General features: G+C 38.1%; 1 protein-coding gene across 1 annotated transcript in view; it reads left to right on the top strand.

Moving 5' to 3' along the window:
* Positions 1-14,024, top strand: part of TRPM3 (transient receptor potential cation channel subfamily M member 3) — a 280,268-nt gene that overhangs the window by 124,189 nt on the left and 142,055 nt on the right. The gene's annotated exons all lie outside the window — the stretch shown is intronic.

Below are 14,024 nucleotides of genomic sequence, written 5' to 3'. Positions count from 1 at the left end.
GAAAAAAAGTGATAAGGTTTTTATTACATGCATCTTGGACAAAAAGTGCATGCTTTTAAAGTCATCTTAGAGTCACAGAACAGTTGGGATCATGATTGCATTTGTTTCTGAATATAAATGATTATATTTGACTTTCTTTTTCAATTAAGAAAGTGCATATCAGGTAACAATCTATGAGATTGCATAGGTCTCAAGCCACAAGGATGAAGACAAATAGTTATTGCATGCCTGGAGCTATATGACTAAAAATATCTTGCACTGTGCACTTATCTAGAACAGGGCTCCAAGTTTAAGTGATAGTATTATACACTTTTAAATTTTATTGTGTGAAATTTTCCCTTTTAATGGAACACTGCAGGGCTCTTGGATTAGATTGGCTGCTTTCATCTGAACAGGAGGAAGAGTAACAGTTCTAGTCAGAGTGATTTTTATATTTTAATTAAAGCTGATCTTTGACAGAAAGAAGGAAAAAGTAAAGTATCGTTGCCAGGAGGAGTAAAGCAGCAGTGACCAACCCTACAATACTTAACTGAGCATGAAAAATATTTTAGCCTGAAAAAGGTCTGTGAGCTCTTAAATGTTGTCAAAAACATTAAAAAGATAATGAATATTTCTTGGCATAAAAGTAATTATGACTTGTCTCTTAAGCCTGACAAATGTGTGCATGGCATGGAATTCTTATGGGCTAGATAAGATCAGTAATCTCCATAACTATGCCATTGCTTTTCACATGACTGATTCCTGTATTGATGCAGGAAAACTGTTGTTTGCAGAATATTATTTGATCTGAACCTTTTCTAAACATATTAAGTTATATAATGCTATAAATATTTGGAGAAAAATATGTTCCTAAGAATAGAGATACAAGTCCATTGTAGTTCTACTGGGGACAGTCTAACTATTTCAGATTTGTTGAACTATGAAATTTTAAATATGCTGCTTGCATCCTTACACAATTAGACATGCTTCCCTCATGACAGCATCGTATGTCCACAGCATAAGGAAAGTGCACAGAAGCAGTTTCTTGCACTGTTCTCAAAATCCAAATCAGAGTTTATCTGACAGTGTTTCAAATTGATCATTCACTCCAATGAATACATTAATGTTCATACTCTTTAGATGTTTTCACCTCTTTCATTTACAGCTAGGCAAATATGTTGTAGGTATTATAAAGAGAATCATTTTTTATAAGGAAAAAGCATTTTTAAGGCATTGTAATATTCCTGAGGAATTCAGGAATTTAATTAATAGGTTATACTTTAATCATGTTTTTACTCTAAATCTTCCTTGTGCATTCATTCCTGCACTGAAATATTGCCTTGGGTTGACACTTGGTACTTGGATATTATTTTTCAGGAAAATCAAATCTCAATAGTCTCTGGATACTAAACGCAAAAAACCAGATCTGCTAACTGTACTGATAAGCCATGTATGCCTAGATTATAATGCAATGACAAAATATTGTAATGCCAAAATCCTTACAAAATAGAATAATATAATGCCAAACTTCACAAAAAATGCTTCTAAAAAAAAGGTAGCTATTACTGCAGGGAGTGTGTTTCATTTCTCAGATACACATTTGTAAGAGCCATACTCTGGATTTGCTAGGTTTCTGGTAAAGAAACTGGCCACCATATCTTTGCAATGAATAAAAGAACAGACTGTTCTGTCCAAAAGAAAAAATGAAAAAATGAGCACGGTTCTCTGGGGGGAGGTCTCTCAGACAGCATGGGACTTGCTCAGATGTTTTCTGTCACGCCATGTCAGACAAGGCAGAGAAGAATCTGCGCTGGCAGGGGAGGAGTAGCGTAGCAGGGGCTGTTCACGCAGAGGTAGGGGAGGTGCTGACTGCTCTCCAAGGTCAAATCTGGGGGCAAGAGCTACCCCACGGCTGCAGGAGCACTGGCCGACAGCAGGAGGGCTGCTCTCCATCTCTGCTCTCAGGAGCAGTGCTCCCGGCTTCGTTCTGGAAGTGCACAGTGTCTCTGTGCTGTGGCCAGACAGGGGCAGGTACAAACAACAAACTGACGAGAAAGCGATGCTTCTGCTTTTGCAATGCACTATATGACTGAATTCTTCCCCGGCCACCTGCCTAGTGCAAGCATCAGGGTAACAGCTGTGACTTAGACGTTAGCTCACAAGTTCAAAAACTCAACTTTTATTCCTCCACCCACTTTCATGTTTGGTGAGAGCCAGCTCTGAGCTATGGTCTAAATATCTGTTCTGACTTAATCTGCTGAGAAATGTTTTCATTAGGTCTATTTAACTTCAGCATCAAAGCTTGCCAACATTTTGTTCAGTTCAAACAGTTTCAGATGATAGTTGACCGGCATCACTTATGAAACTCTTCCCCTTTATTTTAGAGTTTCAGTTCAAGTTATCACTGAAATCAAAGGTTACAACAGATCATACAGTAGAAAATGAAACGTGAAACAAAAATTTTTGGAGCTATTGTTTCTGCTTCCTTTTGACTAGCAAAGCAGAGACAGTGTTCTTGTAACTTGGTTCAGAATATGTCCACCAGCTCTTCACAAGAACATATATGAGGAAGCTAATGTTGAAATCCAGCTTATATTTTTGACATCAATTCAGCTATCAGAATCTAAATGATAGACTGGGCTTGAAACATGCCTAAAAAGTATGTCTCTTTTATTTATTGTTTTTTAGAACAGAAACCAGCATAGGTCAGTGTTTGAAGTGCTGGGAAAAAGAAGAAAAAGAAAAAAAGACAGGTTAGAATACAGAACATGAAATAGCTGCATCCATCTAGGATATGTATCCCTTAATCCCTATGTTTTGTATATTAAAGTTGGCAAGGTCGAAAGAGCGGCCCCCGAGGGACTCCTCCTGTCTGTGTAAGCGCTGACACAAAGACAGTGACAAGATAGCTTAGCAATCCTGATGAAAGTTTTAGCAAAGTCTGGGGACCAAATTCTCCATCCGGCATGGCGTTAACAGGGATGGGGATGGGGGCGGCTGGGAGATGGTGGCTGGTGCTCTGCGTGGTTTCCCTTACCCTTGGAGACTGATTGTGGATTTCCATGCGCGGAGGGAGCAGTTGTGGTCTGTCTGCACAGGATTTTGTGTGACAGCCAGGAAGATCTTTTAAAAAGTGAATAACTGCTGCTGATAATCCGTTGCAGCAGAGGGCCTGTCTTATAGCTGTGCTGAAAAGATAAGTGCCGTAGACCCTACCATGTTGTTCTTCAGACCAGGATTAGGTTAGTGCCAGGGCTGAGGGAAACAGAATAAACCAGTCTGCTGGTGATTGCTCTCCACAAGTCTTCTCCTGAAAGTCTGTGCCGAGAGTGCTCTGGCCACTCCTACCACCGGGGAAGCCTGCTGTGTGCTGGATTTTTTGGAGTCTTAGGGTGATTCAAGCAGTGTGTTTCTAGTGTCTTTCCAGGTCCAGTTCTGATCTTTGATCATATACTTAAAGACTTTTCTCTTCCTTTTTAACCAGGGCTGGAAAGAAAAGGCGAAGAAACTCTTTGTAAAATTGCTTTCATGTTTACAGGTTCGTCGTGACAGATTAGCCATAAAAAGAAATCATGTTCATGGGTTTTGTGGCTTTACAAAATATTGGCCTTCTTTCTTTTGTAACGAAAGTGATTAATGTAAGACTTTGTACTGTCTTTGGAGTGTTACCATACCCTGTTTTGTAAAATGGTTTTCTTTAATTACTTCTCTCACATTCTCTTTTCCCCCTCCCTGCCAATAGCTATCACTTGACTCGGTAGTAGTTTGTAATTCTGTATTTTGAATTTAAAAAAATCTTCACAAATGTTGTCCTTTTGAAGCTGTTAACAGAGATATTTGGAAAAATAAGCATGGATCTCACATTACAAAAAGCGTGAGAAAAAGAGGAGAAAGAGGTGTCAGTTTGGTGGAATTAGCTACTATGAGCCAGTTTCTTTTACTTTATGCTTTGGAATTGTAATGCAAATTTGTATCTTACCAGTGTCTTAGTAGTTTCTTAGTGTGTAAAATATTGAGCTATTTGATCTGCCACTGCACTTTCTGGAATGTAACTTTTGTAGTTTCTTTCCTTGTAGAAGTCTCTGTCCTGATACTTCTACAGTGAAGGTCCATTACCCTGCACAGTTATACTTTAAGGCAAAAATAAGCATCTTGGGCATACAGTCCAAATCTGTGTCTAATAATCTTGACTATCTAGAAAAATATCAAATTAGTGCAGCATATTTCACAGAAAACTTATAGGGCTAGCTTTGTTTTCTTTTCAAAAATGCAGACAATATATAATTAAATTTACATTTGAGAATGAAAAAAATGAATATCAACCTGAAATATTTCCATGATATTTTATCCCTTCATTATATGAGATGATAATGTGATATATCCCCATTTACAATGCTCAAGATATGTGCTCTGAACCTTCTTCCTATAGTAAGAAGATTTGGATTTACTTTTCTCTGTATGAGAACCATACTGGTATGTCAGACTGTGCTACATACAAACAGTATGTACCTTTACAGTTTTCTCTATGCCTGTGAAGAGCTCCAGCTAATGAAGACTCAGCATAAAGAATCCCTGCCTCCAGATGTCTTTCAGTTGCAGTTACAGTGGATTTAAAATTATTACTCCAAAGGGATAATAGGATTTAGACTGCATTGCTAAATCTTCCAATGTGATTTTAAATGATTCGGATTTTTTATGTCAATAATAGAAACTCCAGTTGACTCTATTTGCTTAGTCATATGACATAATCAAAAATCACAACACATTTCATTCCAAAAATTATCAATTTGTATAGTACGATTATCAGCGGAGGGAAGCACCTTGCTACCATGTCAGAGAACTGACATTATCAGGTCTGAATAATAAGGGTTCATATAATTCAAAATTTCACCTAAAGTTTCACATAGTTCAAAAATGCCAACTAAAAATAGAACTAGGAATTTTCTCAGTTCACGTGGAAAACCTGGGAAGCACTGTTGCTACACCAGGCTGTGCTGTCAGGGTGACACACTCCTCTCCTCAGACTGCTTTGTCCTGTGTCCATTTGTTGAAAGTGTTTGGGCAGGGAGCAGGGGTGTCTGTCCCTCCTGTCAGGAGCCCCCACCTCTTATTGCCCGGGGCTGTGCCACGCTCAAGGGAAGTTATTGATAGGAGATGGTAGGGAAGGCAACCTCATCCTCATCCTCAGTTCGCTGGCATGAAGGTAGTTTCAAACAGGGAGACCCACAAGGAGACACCTGAATGCAAGGAGGCCCCAGGAGAAGAGGAGGGAGGAGAAAGTGAAGAAGCTCAGGTGCAAGAAAGGAGAGGTTCCCACAGCCAAGAGCAGAAGAAAAGGATGTTGCAGCAGCTCTCACAATTCCATTAAGCAACAGAAGCTGAAACCTGTTTTGCCAGTGTTTAGCATGGCCAATCCCTCCCTTGGTTTTGGCCCTGTCCAGAAGAAACATCCTCTGGTCTGCTGCCTTCTGGGTGTTTCAGGAGGCAGACTGAATTTTTCCTTTCTCGAACTAAGATTGACTTTGGCACCTCAGAAAATGATGAAATTGCTTCAACAGAGGACAAGGGAAACAAAAGAGCTGATAAGTTACAAGGTTTTCATCTCTTGTCTCTTATAACTGGCTCTTCTTTTACTTGTTCTTCCAAAACTGTGCCTAGAGGAAGGCTGGAGGATGAGGAAACCGGAACTGAACTTTGCGTTCTAGCCAAGGACACCTGTGGCACTCTGTTAGGCAGGGATGAGAGAGGGACTTGTCGATAATTGCAGGGCTGGAAGATGAGATGAAATGTGAAGGGTGGCATATAATTGGTCCATTTGAATGTTTGGGCTTGGGGAACGTCTGTAATCTCCATTCCTTCAGGTCCTTTCACACAATTATGTGCAATTTAATTTTAATTGCTTCTTCAAGTCAGCACCCACACAGTGGTTAACAAAACCACCTTACTCGTTAAATTTGAAAGAGCAGACAGTGTTATAACTGTCATACATTTGTGGGGTGGAATGAGCAGTTCAGAAATCAAGTAGTTCAAACCAAAAATAGATTCAGTGCAAAACTCCTACATTTGTATTTTAACCTCATGATTTTTTATTAGGGAGGAATGAGGTCTGTCTTAACGTGGAGATGGTTTTCTTTCCTTAATATGAGGAGTTAGGAATAACAATGCATTTTTTTAGAAGATGGAAACCAGTTTACTGTTTTAAAAGATAAACAGACTGTCAGTGTTGAATGGCATGGAAAAGTATATTTCCTGTATATGCTTCTCTACAATTGTGTATGTGCACCTGTAGATTTTTGTGAGACTTCTGTGTAGACTTCATGTTTTGTTATGATTTGTTAAGTCATGTTTGACAGGAATTAGAACTGCATATGGGTATACTGCTATTCCGAAGGAATTTGATTAAAACAGCTTAATTTTCTGGCAGTTCTTTATAATTAATATTATAAATTCTTTACTACACTGGCATGAATTATTGGGGTTATGCTAGATAGTTCCATGAAAACATTAACTCAGTGCTCAGCAGTGATGGTCAAGAAGAGCAGATCAATTTTTTTAGGAATCAGTAGCAAAGGAATTGATACCAAAACAGTGAATATCGTCATGCTGCTATACCAGTCTAGTTCACCAGAGGTGTGCTGTTTTGGTTCCTCCTGGCACAGGAAGGATAAAGTGGAACTGGAAGAGGTTTGGAGAAGGGCAACAAGAATGATAAAAGGTAATGAATGGTTTCTATATGCAAAAATACTTGATAAGGGCTCAGTCTGGAAAAAAAGATTAAGGAGAGGCATGTAATCAATTTCTCGAAAACTGTGATTGGCATGGAGAAGATGGATGGGAATTGACTGCCCAGTGTCTGAGTACAAGAGCGCCACATGGAGGTACTGGGAGCCAGGTTCAGAAAAAAGGATGCCGAAAGTTTACATGAAATCAGTAGGCTACTGCATGGAAGGAAAGTCCACAGAGCATTTATAGAATATACAGAAACTATATTCAATCCAGGAAGTCCCTGAGCAGAAAATGGTTGTTGGCACATAAGAGTACTAGGAGAAAGTATTATATACATTTGCCCTGTTCTTCCTTTTCTTTAGTTTATGACACTCTTAGAGACAGGATACTGAGCTAGATGAAACCTTCATCTGACTCAGTAGGGCTGTTCTTGCTATAAAAGGTTTATCTACTTACTTAAATAACTTTAACCTCATGACAAAGTTGAGGAAATCATAAGTATTTCTTCAAAGCTAAACACCCTAAATGAAGTCAGGCTAAATTCTTCCCCCACGCACCAGTACCCATGAGAAGAAAACAGAAAGAACTTACTGAAAATATTCTTCATTTTAATCAGTTTTTACTCTGGAATATTCTCCCCAAACTCCTGCCAATATTGAAGAGGTCTGTGGGAGGCTGGGTGTCTATACCAGTTCTCAGGTCTGATCATTCTCTGTGGTTCTTTTTCAAACCTCCCTTAATCTTTCCAGGTAATTTGTCTATAACATGGATGATAACACTAGGTCGCCGATGTGCTGTAAGGGTTTTATTTGTAGAAAGCTTTGAATATTTTTTGAATAAATACATACCTGAGTAGCAGGGTTTAACAAAGATATAAAATTTTCTTTTCCATTACCTTCTGATAAGAACAATGTCAGATATAATGTTGTTTAAAATTCTAAACTATTGATTGAAAAATTCCTGATTATTTTCAAATTACTTCTTTTCCTCCAAGTACAATATAAAAGTTGCAGCTGCTAAACAATGATAATGGATAGATTCTGTAAGTACTGTAGTAATAAATGACTGTATTCTGCGCCCACCTACTGTGTACTGAATACAGCTTGATTTTCAGACAATTGAACGTTGTTCTTGGAACAACTCTGACGATAAAGTGTTTGGGAAATCAGTTAGAAGAAGAATAAAGAGCACAGAAATACAGCTATCGTGGGTAAAATCCTGATGGCCAACCTCTAAGATACCACCGGTAATAAAAGTCTCATAGAAATTGAAACATTTGGGGACAGTCTAATGATCCATGTAGCTTAATGTCCAGAGAGGCCAATTCCTAAAGCTTCAAGAAACGCATTAAACTGTTTATAATACTTACAAATGGGCAACACTAAAACAAGGGGGAGAAATTTGGCTCAAGTACAACTTCAAATTAGGTTATATTGAAGCACTGCCATCCCTTGTGCTCATCTAGCCGTAGAAGTCCACTGGTATAGGCTCTTTACTCAGAGGCAGTGGGATTTCCAAAAGTGCCCATGTGATTAAGGAACACTAATCACATCAGCCTGCAATAGCACTGATGCACTTTAGTCACCAGATGCTCCTGCAAATCCCATCTGTAAATTGCTTCAGTAATGCTCCATCACCTGTCCAGCAACCCTGTCCCACTGCAAGGTAGAGAAAAGCTTTTATCAACACTTCTCTTGCCATGATGAAACCTGCTTGTGGGTGATTAACAAGGTTGGGATGCAGAGGGTTAGAACCGCCTTCCGCTCTGCCCTACCGCTGAAGTTGAATATGTTTCTAATATTGTCATTCTTGGTTCCTTTTTAAAAATAACCAATACATAGGACAGCAGTTAAGTATTCCAGCTGCCAAACATGTTAAAATCTGTCAAAACTTATTTTCCTGAAAAATTTTTGCTCTTGATTTATGTTTTATGTTCATCCTCCTCTCTCATAAGGAGTCAGTACTGGGTTAGGCCATTGCTAACTATTGTTTCAGAATTCATTTCATTTACAATTGAGCTGGCCTGAGAACGTTAATAGTGCGTATGTTTGTAGGCTTAAATGTGCAGCATCCATCTCTTTAAAAGCACTAGCTCTATCCTGCAGTTTACACAGTACAGAAAAAATAGCTATGTCTGTTTATTGACTGTTTCTTTATTGTTGCCCAAAATATAGGAAGATCTGTGACCTTGTTAGTTTCATTGCCAGTGTCATAACATAAAGCATCTTTACATGAATTACCATGAACAGAGTTGTAGTTCTCTGAGGCATTAGGGCTTATTCAGGCTCTCCATTAGTCTCTGTCTATAAAACATCCTCCGCAGTGTCACTGGCTTCTGCCCCAAGATACTTTCCAAGCTACTTTCCTGAATGCAGGAAAGATCTGCAGGATCTTGCAAAGTTCAGTACTGGTTTTATTTCAAATTTAGGTTTGGATTTTTACTTAGTTATCCTAATCAGCTGAAATCTGTCTCCTTCTCTCCCTCTTTTTCAGCCTCTCAACTAAATCAAATTCCCTTGCTTTAAAATGCAAGCAGTCTTTTCCTACTGACTTCCAAGTCATATTCATTACCCCACTGAGCTCAGTTTACCAGACGTCTTCTTGACACTGCAACTCATCTTCGTCACCATTCTCTACAAACCATGGCTGGTCTGATCCTGTCCTAAAGAGATCTCCCAAGACTGACGCTCTGTCTCTGCTGCTCAAAACTGTGTAGCAGAGAAATTATATATATATATATATATATACACACATGTGTACAAATATATATATATTTTTTACACGGAAATCTCATGGAACTGAGACAGAAAAAAATTCTCATGGGTTAGTCAGCCTTGCAGAAACCTCTCAGCACCAGTAGTGGTATAAGTTTAGAAGCTGATGCACATGCTCAGTCTGACTCAGCCTGGGCCCATGATAGCCAATGCACGTGCAGAGTAGTTTTGTATTCATGTGTCCATCAGGTCCACAGATGGACAGAAAGATTTCTGTGGGCTAGATGGCAACCTTATTGAAATTGAAAAGCAGGATATAGGAGAGTGGAGTTCATCCGAACATAATGGAGAAAAAAGAGGGAAAATACTGGTTTTTGGCTAAAGCTAGAAAGAAGTCCTTGATTCAAAACACATCATTAGTTTCTATTAACAAAAATCTAAATGTTGTTTACATGAAACGCTTGTTCTTCAGTGCCAATATCAAGTACTTACAGTAAAGAATGAATTCCCAAATTTGTAAGCATGCAGGTTAAATTTAGAGTTACTTTTAATTAAGCTGAAAATAATGCAGTTGCCTGTCTCTGAAAGACAAAGGTTTGAGCTTATAACATTCTGAAAAGATACATTCATTACAGTACAGCAACTGTGGTGAGAAACAGCGACAAAACCCGGCTTCTTTGGACAAATGCCATTGTTGATTAATCGTAATACATTTCAACTGTGTATAGATTCCTCACAGTTACCCAATAAACACACTGGTTTCATTCTTTAGAGATTAACAATCTCTCTTGTGTGTTTTTTCCAGGTTCTTTCCAGCTTAGTACACTGTTTCTTTTGAAGGATTTGCTTTCCCGGGTTGAACTTTAAGGACTCGGAGCACCTTATCACACTTTCACAAGTTTACTTTCTGCAGCGGTGGGGGTAGAGGGGGAGGGGGGGAAAAAAAAAGAAAAAGAAAAAAAGCTTGTCAGGGCTTGTGCCAGTTAAATCCAAGCTCTGCGGGGATTTGTTTTTCTTTTGGCGTCGGATTAGCTGTTCGAATCAAGCGGTGTTTGCGGCGGCGGCGGCGGGTGCCGGCGGAGCCCCTGACGGGGCTGGTCCGGGGGGGGGGGCACGCATCAAGCAGCTGATGGGGCGAGCCCCGCGCTCCCGGGCGCCCCGTCCCCCCGCGCGGCCGCCCGGCTGCCCCGGGGGCGGGCGCAGCGGTGTTATTAGCCACCGCTAATAACGTGGACGGCGCGCTTCGCTCCGGGCCGGTCCCCCGCGCCCAGTTTGGCGCTCAGGTAACGAGGGACTTTGGGGGATTTTGCAAACAGTTAATGAAAAGTGATGGTTAATCTAGGGAACCGAGCGGAGGGTGAACTAAACCCAGGTATAAATATGGCATAGCGTTTGCGAGTTTCGCTGCGGGCTTTAAATGAATTTTATGAATTAACGTCAAAGGAGCGTCGCAGTTTGTGAAATAGCAAAAAGTGAAGATATGTTTTTTGCTTTACTCTTCTTGACTCTGCTTTGCTAAAAGCTTTACTGCTTTAGTCATTCACGATACACAAGAGTTCAATGCAGACTGTTCATATCTAACATAATTTTGTTATTAATGTGGTAATTCCCTCAAGTTATTCTGATTCTGCTATGAAGACTGTACTGCAAGTAACATATTTTATTATACCTCTCAGCTTTGTATTTCATTGCAAATGATTCTGTCTCAGAAAAATCCTGGCATGGGGCAGTGTAACTGGATGCTTTCTTTTTCATTTGGAAGGACAAAGAATTATGGAATGAGTAAATCTTGTATTTTGGCATTATGACTGTGACAGGTAGGGCAGTGTATTGTTTGAGATCTAAAACCTAGAAAGTCTTTTTTCCTGATACGAATAAAGGACTTCTTTAATCAGATTATTGGTTTGCAATTTTATGTGTGATGAAGTATGATGAAATTTCAATGCAAATTGTTATTATATTTAGCATAGCTGGGTTGCTGTTCTACATTCAACATCTGAATTGGAGTTAGTAAGAAAAAGAGCAAGAAAGAAGATTTTAAATGTCAGTTTCTTGTCCATGTTTCTATGATAGCCTGCTTGGGTACCCAAAGAAAAAAGTTCTCAATCAAGTACCTGTTATTGTACCTTTTTGTATGGGATTTGTTGCTTAGGGAAATTGAATTAGTGACCGTCTTTAGAAAAGATACCTCAGGCCTATGTAGTCAGTAAGTTCTGCAAGGTAAATCTTTTGGGAAAATTTACATAAAACGTATGAAATGTAATAAAGGATTTTTTTAAGGAGTCTCAGCAGCATGAATGAAATATGAAAGTTCTGTACTAGGAGCTGATTTTGGATGCCATTCAGAAATATGACCTGTAAATCTTTTCATGTTTCTGGAGAAAATAAAGGATGTTGCAGACACCTAGTTAGCGTTAAAACAAACAAGCAAGCAGATAAAACTGGCATTACTCTGATAACATTCCTTACTTGGCAAAAAGTTAATGCATATGTGCAACAAAGGTGATTCATAAATCTGCAGCTCTTATCACTGTACCTCTTCTTAAGGCAATGCAGAAAGCGTGTGTACTCTTGAGCCTGAAGTAGGGGGAAATGTTAAGTTTGTATAGTCCGTACAATAAAGTACATAATTTCAAATGTTATCACCGGAATACCTGAAAATTTGCAACTTCCTTTCTTTCTATACAGCACTCTGGGGGGAAAAAAAAAAGTAATTTTCCCACATAGTTTAGCTTTGAGATTTCTGCAGTAAGGTCAAATTAAGTTCATAAAGTTCACTCTGAAAGCTTTGAGAAGCGTTGAAAGTTAATTTTTAAAAATCCTTTCTATGTTTGAAAAGGCTACTAAATTCAGGAATTATTCAATGCTGCGTTAGACTTCCAAGTTGATTTTGTTGTATAATTTACAGTTTTATCATTTTTATTGCCAGTATCACAACCTTGTAAGTATTAGAAGTTATAACAACTGAGAATTTTAAAGAAATCTCTTGTATGTGGACTTTCAGAATTTCTATTTAACTTTCCTTTGTTTAAACATGAAACACACCTTGTTCCAAACTCTATAATATATTAACTTTCTTTTTGTTACAGTAAGGAAGAACAATCAAATGTGATTCCATTTAATGTTTTTTAAACATTTTTTTGTACCTCATAATAAGAGTCATGTGAGGGTGTTTGCTATTCCTATAGAATATAAAATCTAGCAGACTTTTCAAATAAAAATGCAAATAGAGCAAAGATAAAATATTTTAATGTAACATGAGTGACCACTATTTCCACTAAGGAAATGGATTCTCTGGAAAAGGCAAAAGAACAACTTTTCACGTAAGACAAGTAATAAGCAATGGATGTAGTTAGAAATTCTTATTATGGGACTTTATAGTTTATACTTGTGATGTTCATTGACTCCAAGAAATGTCCACAATTCACAGTGTTTATCAGAAGTCCCAGAAACACAGATCTTAGTCATCAAAATAGGATGCAGATTTAGCTGACAAAAATGTACCAGTAGATAATAGTTATCATATAGGTATTTTAGGTAAATTTGTAGAGGCAATTTCATGTATTCTCTTTCTATAAATGCAAGGTGATAAATTTTCACTTGAATTATCTAAAGCTCATTTCATGTTACCTAAGTGCCCAATAACTTTTTCATAGTTGGTAATTTATATTTCTGTTTATATTGTGCAACTAAATAGGCTATTTTATTCTTTACATATATTTTATAAAATATATCTGTTTGTAATGACTTTTTAAATGAAAATTTCAACTCAGCTCCTTATTAAATGAAACAATTGAGTTCTATCTGGAGGAATCATTTAGACAATTTACTAGGATTCATATTGTGTTGAGTGAGAACTGTCCAGATACAGATAATTAAATAGACTTCAGAACTCTGAAATTTTCTCGTTTGGGGGGGTGGGGGGGATTGGTTTTTGGTTTTGGGGGGGGGGTTGTTTTGTTTTGTTTTGTTTTTTGCTCCTCATCTGTCTTTCTTTTAAAAAAGAACTCTTTTGTATCTGGAAATTAATACGATACTGAAGGAAATGACTTGATTTCCTGAGAATATCTGGGTCTAAATCTTGGCTGGTATAAATTGGCATAGTTTCACTGAGCTCAGTCAGTTTTACAATTTACACCAGCTTGTCGACTGACTCTTAATGTTTCAGATTTTTTTTTTGTCTTTTTTTCTTCAATAGGTCATCCTTTTTTCTTTTTTTCCTGAAAATGTCCGCATAATAAACTGTATTTTCAGGCTAAAAGTTAAACAACATTCTCAGTGCCTGCACAAAAAGTTAGAGTGGAATCAGGCTACCATCAATTTTATCTGGGGATTTTTTCTAGTTTCTGAGATTTCTTTTGCTTAGAGCTAAGTTAGTTGTATCACTAAAATGGAAACAGATTTTTTTTAAGTATTTTTAATAAAATGTTCTGTTTTTCTCTACCATCTAGAAAGCTCTGATAATTTCATTTGAATTAATTATTCTCCAGCAATTCCTGTTATGAATATGTAGACGACAGCATCAAAGTCATCTGGCTAGTGAATATGAAAAAGATGTCAAGAGCTTGTGTTGGGTGCTTAGCTCTAGAAAGGAACCAGAATTCT

This window comes from Apteryx mantelli, chromosome Z (assembly GCF_036417845.1).
Source record: "Apteryx mantelli isolate bAptMan1 chromosome Z, bAptMan1.hap1, whole genome shotgun sequence".
Taxonomy (NCBI): Eukaryota; Metazoa; Chordata; class Aves; order Apterygiformes; family Apterygidae; genus Apteryx; species Apteryx mantelli.
The sequence above is the reverse complement of the archived record's forward strand: the minus strand, read 5'-3'. Positions and strand labels throughout refer to the sequence as shown.